The sequence below is a fragment of the Bison bison genome, unplaced genomic scaffold, assembly GCF_000754665.1.
Source record: "Bison bison bison isolate TAMUID 2011002044 unplaced genomic scaffold, Bison_UMD1.0 scf7180017864072, whole genome shotgun sequence".
Taxonomy (NCBI): Eukaryota; Metazoa; Chordata; class Mammalia; order Artiodactyla; family Bovidae; genus Bison; species Bison bison.
Window position 1 is genome coordinate 5,719,053 of NW_011494644.1, and position 7,937 is coordinate 5,726,989.

Genomic DNA, 7,937 nt, shown 5'->3' on the forward strand with positions numbered 1-7,937 from the left:
GAACAAACTTCTGCCTCCTTCAATAATGCCACTCACCTATCCACCCATCACCAATTCGTTCATCCAGTTATCCATCTGCTCATATATCCATCTATTTATCGTCATCCACTTAGCTGCTAATTATCTTTCAAGCTCTGAAATCAGACTGGGCTCCTGAGAAATCACTATACTGGACCACTGGGGCACCTCCATTTAGATGCAGGTCTTGGGGTGGGGGGCAGGGGCCTGGAGAAGGAAATGGCAACCCACTCCAGTACTCTTGCCTGGAGATTCCCATGGACAGAGAAGCCCATTAGGCTGCAGTCCATGGGCTTGAAAAGAGTCAGATATGACTGAGTGACTGAGCAAGCAAACTGGGGGACCCACCCTTCATAACCCTGATGAACAGTTTTTGGAAATGCACAGACTTCCAGAGCACAACCAGAGCCAGGGGGGTGTCCTCATCACTCTTTCTCCCCATGGCAGAGATGTCAGGAAAGAGGATGACTGGGGAGATCACTAGCTGGTTCTCCAGGTGGAAAATTGGATTTGGATTTCTGGGTCAGAGTTTGAGATCTTGGAATAATCTAGTCCCTCTTGAGTGATGGGTGTAGTTCAGAGACTAAGGGGAGACTGGTTGCCCTGAGTCAGCTTGCCCCAGAGTTTTTGCACTGAGTCCAAGAAAAAGAAGAAAGAACAAGATCAGGACTTAGGATTGAGTTAACCTATGGCCCCAGAAGGGCCCAGCACACAGTCGGGATCAGGAGTCAATCTGTGCTCAGATCAGCTGAGGGCCAGGCCCAGTCCACGACTAGGTCCCTGGTCCGGCTGACCTCACTTTGCTCTCAGGCTTAAATGGAGGCGTCGCCTGCAGGCACTTCTCAAGGTGGGCTCACCTTTCCCTGAACCCTCTCTGCCACTTCCCTAACCCTCCTTCTAGCCTTCTTCCTGTGACGCTCTTGCACCTGATATACACCATCACCCATCATCCAGAGCTCTTGTTCACATCCCCCAGGAGACTTCAGCCCCTGATGCCCTGTTTTATTCCTCTTTTTTTTTTTAAAAGTATTTATCTCAATGTATTTATTTAGCTGCGCTGGATCTTGGTTGAGACATGCAGGATCTTTAGTTGCTGCATATGGGATCTAGTTCCCTGACCAGGAATTGAACCTGGGCCCCCTGTGTTGGGAGCATGGAGTCTTAGCCACAGGATCACCAGGGAAGTCCTGCCTCATTTTCTTCTTGAATCTGTGCTCTCTCACTTGTGACAGATACCCCAGCTCAAAGAGCTATGTAGGCTTCCACAAAGAAGAGGGTGGGGGACTATCTTGACTCATTTAAATGAAACGTGCAGATGCATCTAGCTTTGGGCATGAACAGTCTTGGGACTTCATCCACCCCTCTCCACTTCATCCATCCCCACTTCCCTGAGCAACTTGCTGCTTGTCAAGACCACCTCTCTCCACACAGTGGGAAGATGGCCTCTGACACTCACCCTCACCACCCCAAGCCTATATTGCTTTGACAGCTCATTCATGTCAAAGAAAATGAGATCCTCCTTCCCCAGCTATACATATGCCAAACTCACCAAAGGACTCTGGTCCCACTTGGGCCACATGCCTATTACCGAGTCCAAGCTCATTCTGCTCGCCACATGAGAGGCCAATGAAACTGAGAGACGAGGGTTTGAGGCAGAGAATGCATCTTTATTCAGGGAGCTGGCTGACCAAGAAGATGTCAAGTTAGCACCTCAAAATAACCATCTTATCAGGGTCTGGATGCCAGATTCTTTTTATAGAGAGATGGATGGGGGGAGGTGAGAGAGCAAGGTAAACTGACTCTTTGTGACACCATGGACTGTAGCCCACCAGGCTCCTCTGTCCATGAGATTTCCCAAGCAAGAATACTGGAGCGGGTTGCCATTTCCTTCTCCAGGGGATCTTCCTGGCCCAGGGATAGAACCTGAGTCTCTCACATGCCCTGCAATGGGAAGCAGGTTTTTTACCACTAGCACCACCTGGGAAGCCCTGAAGCAAAGTAAAAAGGCCATTAATCTTGCAAACATCTCCTAGAATGGCAAGCCTCAGGCAAGGGATGTGTTAATAATCTCTTCCTTCCTGCTATCTACAGGTGGACAGGGTTCTGAACAAAGGCATTTTAACAGTCCGATAGAGGGGCAGGATTCTCTAAGGCCGGCCATTCTGTATGATTATAATAACAAAAGCAATGAAAAGCAAGTCAAAGAAACGGTCCCAACATGGAGCCAGAATTGGCTTTTTTTGGTCAACATTCCCACCTCTGAACCAGTCACTGTGGCTACAGGATGGTACACTCCAGTTGGCCACATTTGTGCACATACCCACCCCCAGAAAGCATGAGTTCCATCAAACTCACATGGATCCCCAAAGGATGGTGTCTGAGCGAACAAGCACCTTGAACAAAGTTGATGTGAAGAACTGACTCATTGGAAAAGACCCCGATGCTGGGAAATATTGAAGGCAGGAGGGGACGACAGAGGATGAGATGGTTGGATGGCATCACTGACTCAATGGACATGAGTTTGAGTAAGCTCTGGGAGTTGGTGATGGACAGGGAAGCCTGATGTGCTGCAGTCCATGGGGTTGCAGAGTCGGGCACGACTGAGCCACTGAACTGAACTGAACAGATGGTAACAGTGGTTACTTAACACAATGCTTCTCAAATTCTGACATGCCAATGATTCACTTGGGGATCAAATTTAAAATGCAGATGCTAATTTCTTAGGTCTGGAGTGAGGTGTGCTGTACTAACCAGCTCCCAGTTGAGGCTGATGCTGCCAGTCATCACAGCATATTTTAAGCAGCCAGAGCTTAGTCATCTTTTACTTCGATGTTCCTCCAACTTCCCTTCAGGGAAGAGCCACCTGGGGTCACTTGTTAAACGAAAAGGTTTTCAAGTCTCTTTCCTGGTTTGGGTTGGAGGCACAGAGACTTGGATTCTAGCACGTTCCAAGTGACCCTTATCTCCCAGGATGCTTGGGAAATACTGCTATCTCATGGTTGCTTGGTCGCATGACGCACTTTGGCTTCCAGACCTTCTCTGTCATCCTCAAGCTTCACATTTTCCCCACCCCTCCTCAGGTGAGCTGGCCCCTGCCTCCCAAAGAAACCCACTTCAGCATTCTTGGGCTGCCCTTGTGACTCAGCTGGTAAAGAATCCGCCTGCAATACGGGAGACCTGGGTTCGATCCCTGGGTTGGGAAGATCCCCTGGATAAAGGAAAGGCTACCCGTACCAGTACTCTGGCCTGGAGAATTCCATGGACTGTATAGCCCACGGGTTCGCAGAGTCGGACACAACTGAGTGACTTTCACTTCACTTCACTTCAGTCTTGGAGAAAGAGGCACCCCGTCCTAAGGTCCCACCTGCCTTCCTCAGACCCCCTTGTTCAATTACAGCTCTCTTCACACTCATCTTCAACCTCTGCAGTCTCCTGGGCCCTCCTCTGCCTGTGAAAACTCTCCTATCCTAAAATTCCACTCCTGTAATACTCTACCTTTCTCCTCCCTTCATCACCAAGCTTTGTTTTTTGGTCATGTCTACATTCTACAATGTGATCGTAGTAGAAAAAATAATATTTTAATTTTTTAATATATTTATTTTTTTTTGACTGCCTTGGGTCTCTGTTGCTATTCCCAGGCTTTCTCTAGGTGTGGAGAGCAGGGGCTTCTCTCTAGTTGTGGTGTACGGGCTGCTCATTGCACTGGCTTCTTTCGTTGCAGAGCACAGGCCCTGGGCATATAGAATCTTCCCAGACCAGGGATTGAACCCATGTCCCCTGCGTTGGCAGGTGATTCTTAACCACTGACCATAAGGGAAGTCCTGAAAAAGTGACATTTTTAGATAACTAAACTTATGCCAGCAAATTTGGAAAACTCAGCAGTGGCCACAGGACTGGAAAAGGTCAGTTTTCATTCCAATCCCAAAGAAAGGCAATGCCAAAGAATGCTCAAACTAACACACAGTTGCACTCATCTCACATGCTAGTAAAGTAATGCTCAAAATTCTCCAAGCCAGGCTTCAGCAATACGTGAACCGTGAACTTCCTGATGTTCAAGCTGGTTTTAGAAAAGGCAGAGGAACCAGAGATCAAATTGCCAACATCCGCTGGATCATGGAAAAAGCAAGAGAGTTCCAGAAAAACATCTATTTCTGCTTTATTGACTATGCCACAGCCTTTGACTGTGTGGATCACAATAAACTGTGGAAAATTCTGAAAGAGATGGGAATACCAGACCTCCTGACCTGCTTCTTGAGAAATCTGTATACAGATCAGGAAGTAACAGTTAGAACTGGACATGAAACAACAGACTGGTTCCAAATAGGAAAAGGAGTTCGTCAAGGTTGTATATTGTCACCCTGCTTATTTAACTTATATGCAGAGTACATCATGAGAAACGCTGGACTGGAAGAAACACAAGCTGGAATCAAGATTTCCGGGAGAAATATCAATAACCTCAGATATGCAGATGACAACACCCCTATGGCAGAAAGTGAAGAGGAACTAAAAAGCCTCTTGATGAAAGTGAAAGTGGAGAGTGAAAAAGTTGGCTTAAAGCTCAACATTCAGAAAACGAAGATCATGGCATCCGATCCCATCACTTCATGGGAAATAGGTGGGGAAACAGTGGAAACAGTGTCAGAATTTATTTTTTTGGGCTCCAAAATCACTGCAGATGGTGACTGCAGCCATGAAATTAAAAGACGCTTACTCCTTGGAAGGAAAGTTATGACCAACCTAGATAGCATATTCAAAAGCAGATACATAAGTGTAATAATGTACACTTAATCCACTGATTTACATTATAAAGATACTTTGATTTAACAGCTTTTGCTACGTCCCTTGTCCAGCTATCCAATTATCCCCTTTGGGTGAATTGTTAGTGGAGTGGCCAGGTCAATGAGTTGACACTTGTGGGGAGAGAGGAAGGGCCTTTTGATTTCAAATGGCTTTTTAGAAAGATTATGCACCACTTCCTACACCTACGCTCACACAGGCTATCAGACTACACCAATCAGATGGGCCATAGTGATGCTGGTTTAATCTGTATCTCTTTTGTAAATAGAAAGGTTGAGTCATGTTTATTTGGTATCTGTGTACAGATGAATTTCTTGGAAGATGTCCTCAGATAGCTAACACTCCCACTTCTTCCTTCCCCATTGACTCCTGCCAATCTGGGGTCCAACTTCATCCCCCCACCCACCAAGATTCTCCAGCACAGCATGGCACATAAGCATCCAATCAGTCCCTTCCCATCTTCATCCCATTTGATTTCCCTCTGTTACTGAACATTAGAGAAGAGGCTATCTTAAAAAAAAAAAAAAAAAATCAGGGCTGTTAGACTGAGTCTTTTTTTTTTAATCCAGCTTTGTTTATAGAATTCACAATCTTATGTATCTAATTTGAGCTTCTAAAGTTTTGTTTATTTATTTTTGACTGTACTAGGTCTTCACTGCGGCACGGGCTTTTCTCTAGTTGCAGCAAGCGAGGGCTACTCTAGTTGTAAGTGGGCTTCTCATCGCAGTGGCTTCTCTTGCTGTGGAGCACGGGCTCTCTAGTGCAGGCTCAATGGTTATGGTGCACAGGCTTAGTTGCTCCGAGGCATGTGGGATCGTTATAGATTTGGGGTCGAACCCATGTCTCCTGCATTGTCAGGCAGATTCTTAACCACTGAGCCCCAGGGAAGCCCTCTAGTTTAAGTTTTGACAAACATATACAGTCATGTAAACACCACCAAGAACATACCATAGAATGTTTCCATCAGGTCAAAAAATTCCTCTCTGCTTCTTTATAGTTAACCCCTCTCCAACCCCAATCCCTGGCATCCACTGATCTGCTTTTCATCCCTGTAGTTTTGCCTTTCCTTGAATCTTAAATAAACCAAATCATACGGTATTGGAGGTTTTGTTTCTGGATTCTTTTACTTAGCACAGTGCCATTAAGATTCACCAGTACTGCTGCAAGTATTAGTTCTTTCCTTTTTACTTCCCTGTATGGATAAACCACAGTTTGTTTATTCATTCCCAAGTTGATAGACTTTTGGGGTGTTTCCAGTTTGGGGCTATTTTGATTCAAGTTGCTAAGATTATTCAAGTACAAATCTTTCTGTGAACATAAAGTTTCTTCGGTAAATCCCTGAGTGGAATTCGGAGTTACTGTGAGACGTATTTTAATCTTTATAAGAAACTGCCCTGCTGTTTTCCCAGTGGCTATCCCATTCTGCATTCCCACCAGCAGCGTAAGAAAACTTCAGTTGGACACATCTTTACCAGCACTTAGGGTGATTCACAGCCCCACAGTGATTGGTTCAGAGCTGAACATGTGACCCAGGCAGGATCAATTAGAATCCCTCAGTGAGTTTGGTATAGGGAGGATCTCATTTTCTTTGACATAAATGAGACACCAAAGCAATGTGGGCTTGGGGCGGTATGCTTGGTATTTTCAGTCTTTATAATTCTAGCTGTATGCATAGACTCAAGGTCGTATCTCATTGTGGTTTAAATTGTATTTCCCTAATGAATGGAGCCTCTTTTCCACCTGCTCATTTGCTACTCATGTACTTTCTTAAATTTTTTTAATTAAATGAAAATTAGGGTAACAAATGCCCGTGGTTTTAAAATAATTCAAAAAGTGCAAAAGGGAAAAGTCAATCCCCTTTACATTTCTGATAATGCTGTGGAAACAGGTGAGGAAACAAGCACAGGTCGCCTTCCCTCAGGTACATAGCTAGACAAGGGTGGGGCTGGGAATTATACCAAGGTCGTCTGGCTCCAAAGCCACCCTTACCCACTTTTACATAAATGATATCACATCCTGTTCTATTCTGCTTCTGACCTTTTCACATCAAATATCTTAGATATTGTTCCAAATGAGTACTTATTGATCTTCCGTGTTTAATAACCCCATATATTCCACTGAAATGCATATATTCCACTAAACGATGTGTCCTTATTAATTTTGCAAGTCCTCTATTGATGGATATTGAGGTTGTTTGCAAGCCTTTGCTACAACAAATCATGCTGCAGTGAATATCCTTGTACAAACCTCTCTGTACATATAAATAAGCATATCCATCCAGTGGATTCCTAGAAATGGAATTACTGGGCGAAAATGTGTATGTCTTTACTATTTTAGAGTGTCTATATCCCCACGTCCTCTCCAATATGTTGTTAAACTTTTCCATTCTTGCCAGTCTGGTAGTTTTTTTTTTTTTTTTAGTGCTACCTCTTCATTGTTTTATTTAGTTTTTATATTTATTTATTTATTTATTTTTGGCTGTACCAGGTCTTCATTGCAGCATGCAGCTTCTTTGTTGCAGCATATGTGATCTTTCATTGTGGCACGTGGACCGCTCTCCAGCTGAGGCTCGTGGGCTCAGCAGTTGGACTTGGTGGTTGTGGCACGCCAGCTTAGCTGCCCTGCAGCACATGGTATCTTATTTCCCCAACCAGGGACTGAAGCTTCGTCCCCTGCTTTGGAAGGTGGATTCTTAACCACAGGACCACCAGGGAAGTCCACTCTCCACTGTTTTATGGTGCACTTTTTCATTATAAGTGAAGATGAGTGTGTTTTCATGCCTTTAAAATTCAACTTCATTTCTTGTGATTCCAAAGTCTCCTTAAAATGTGTGGTGGTCTCACATCTGGGCCCTGAGTTCAGTTCAGTTCAGTTCAGTCGCTTAGTCATGTCCAACTCTTTGCGACCCCATGAATCGCAGCACGCCAGGCCTCCCTGTCCATCACCAACTCCCGGAGTTCACTTAGACTCACGTCCATCGAGTCAGTGATGCCATCCAGCCATCTCATCCTCTGTTGTCCCCTTCTCCTCCTGCCCCCAGTCCCTCCCAGCATCAGAGTCTTTTCCAATGAGTCAACTCTCCGCATAAGGTGGCCAAAGTACTGGAGTTTCAGCTTTAACAT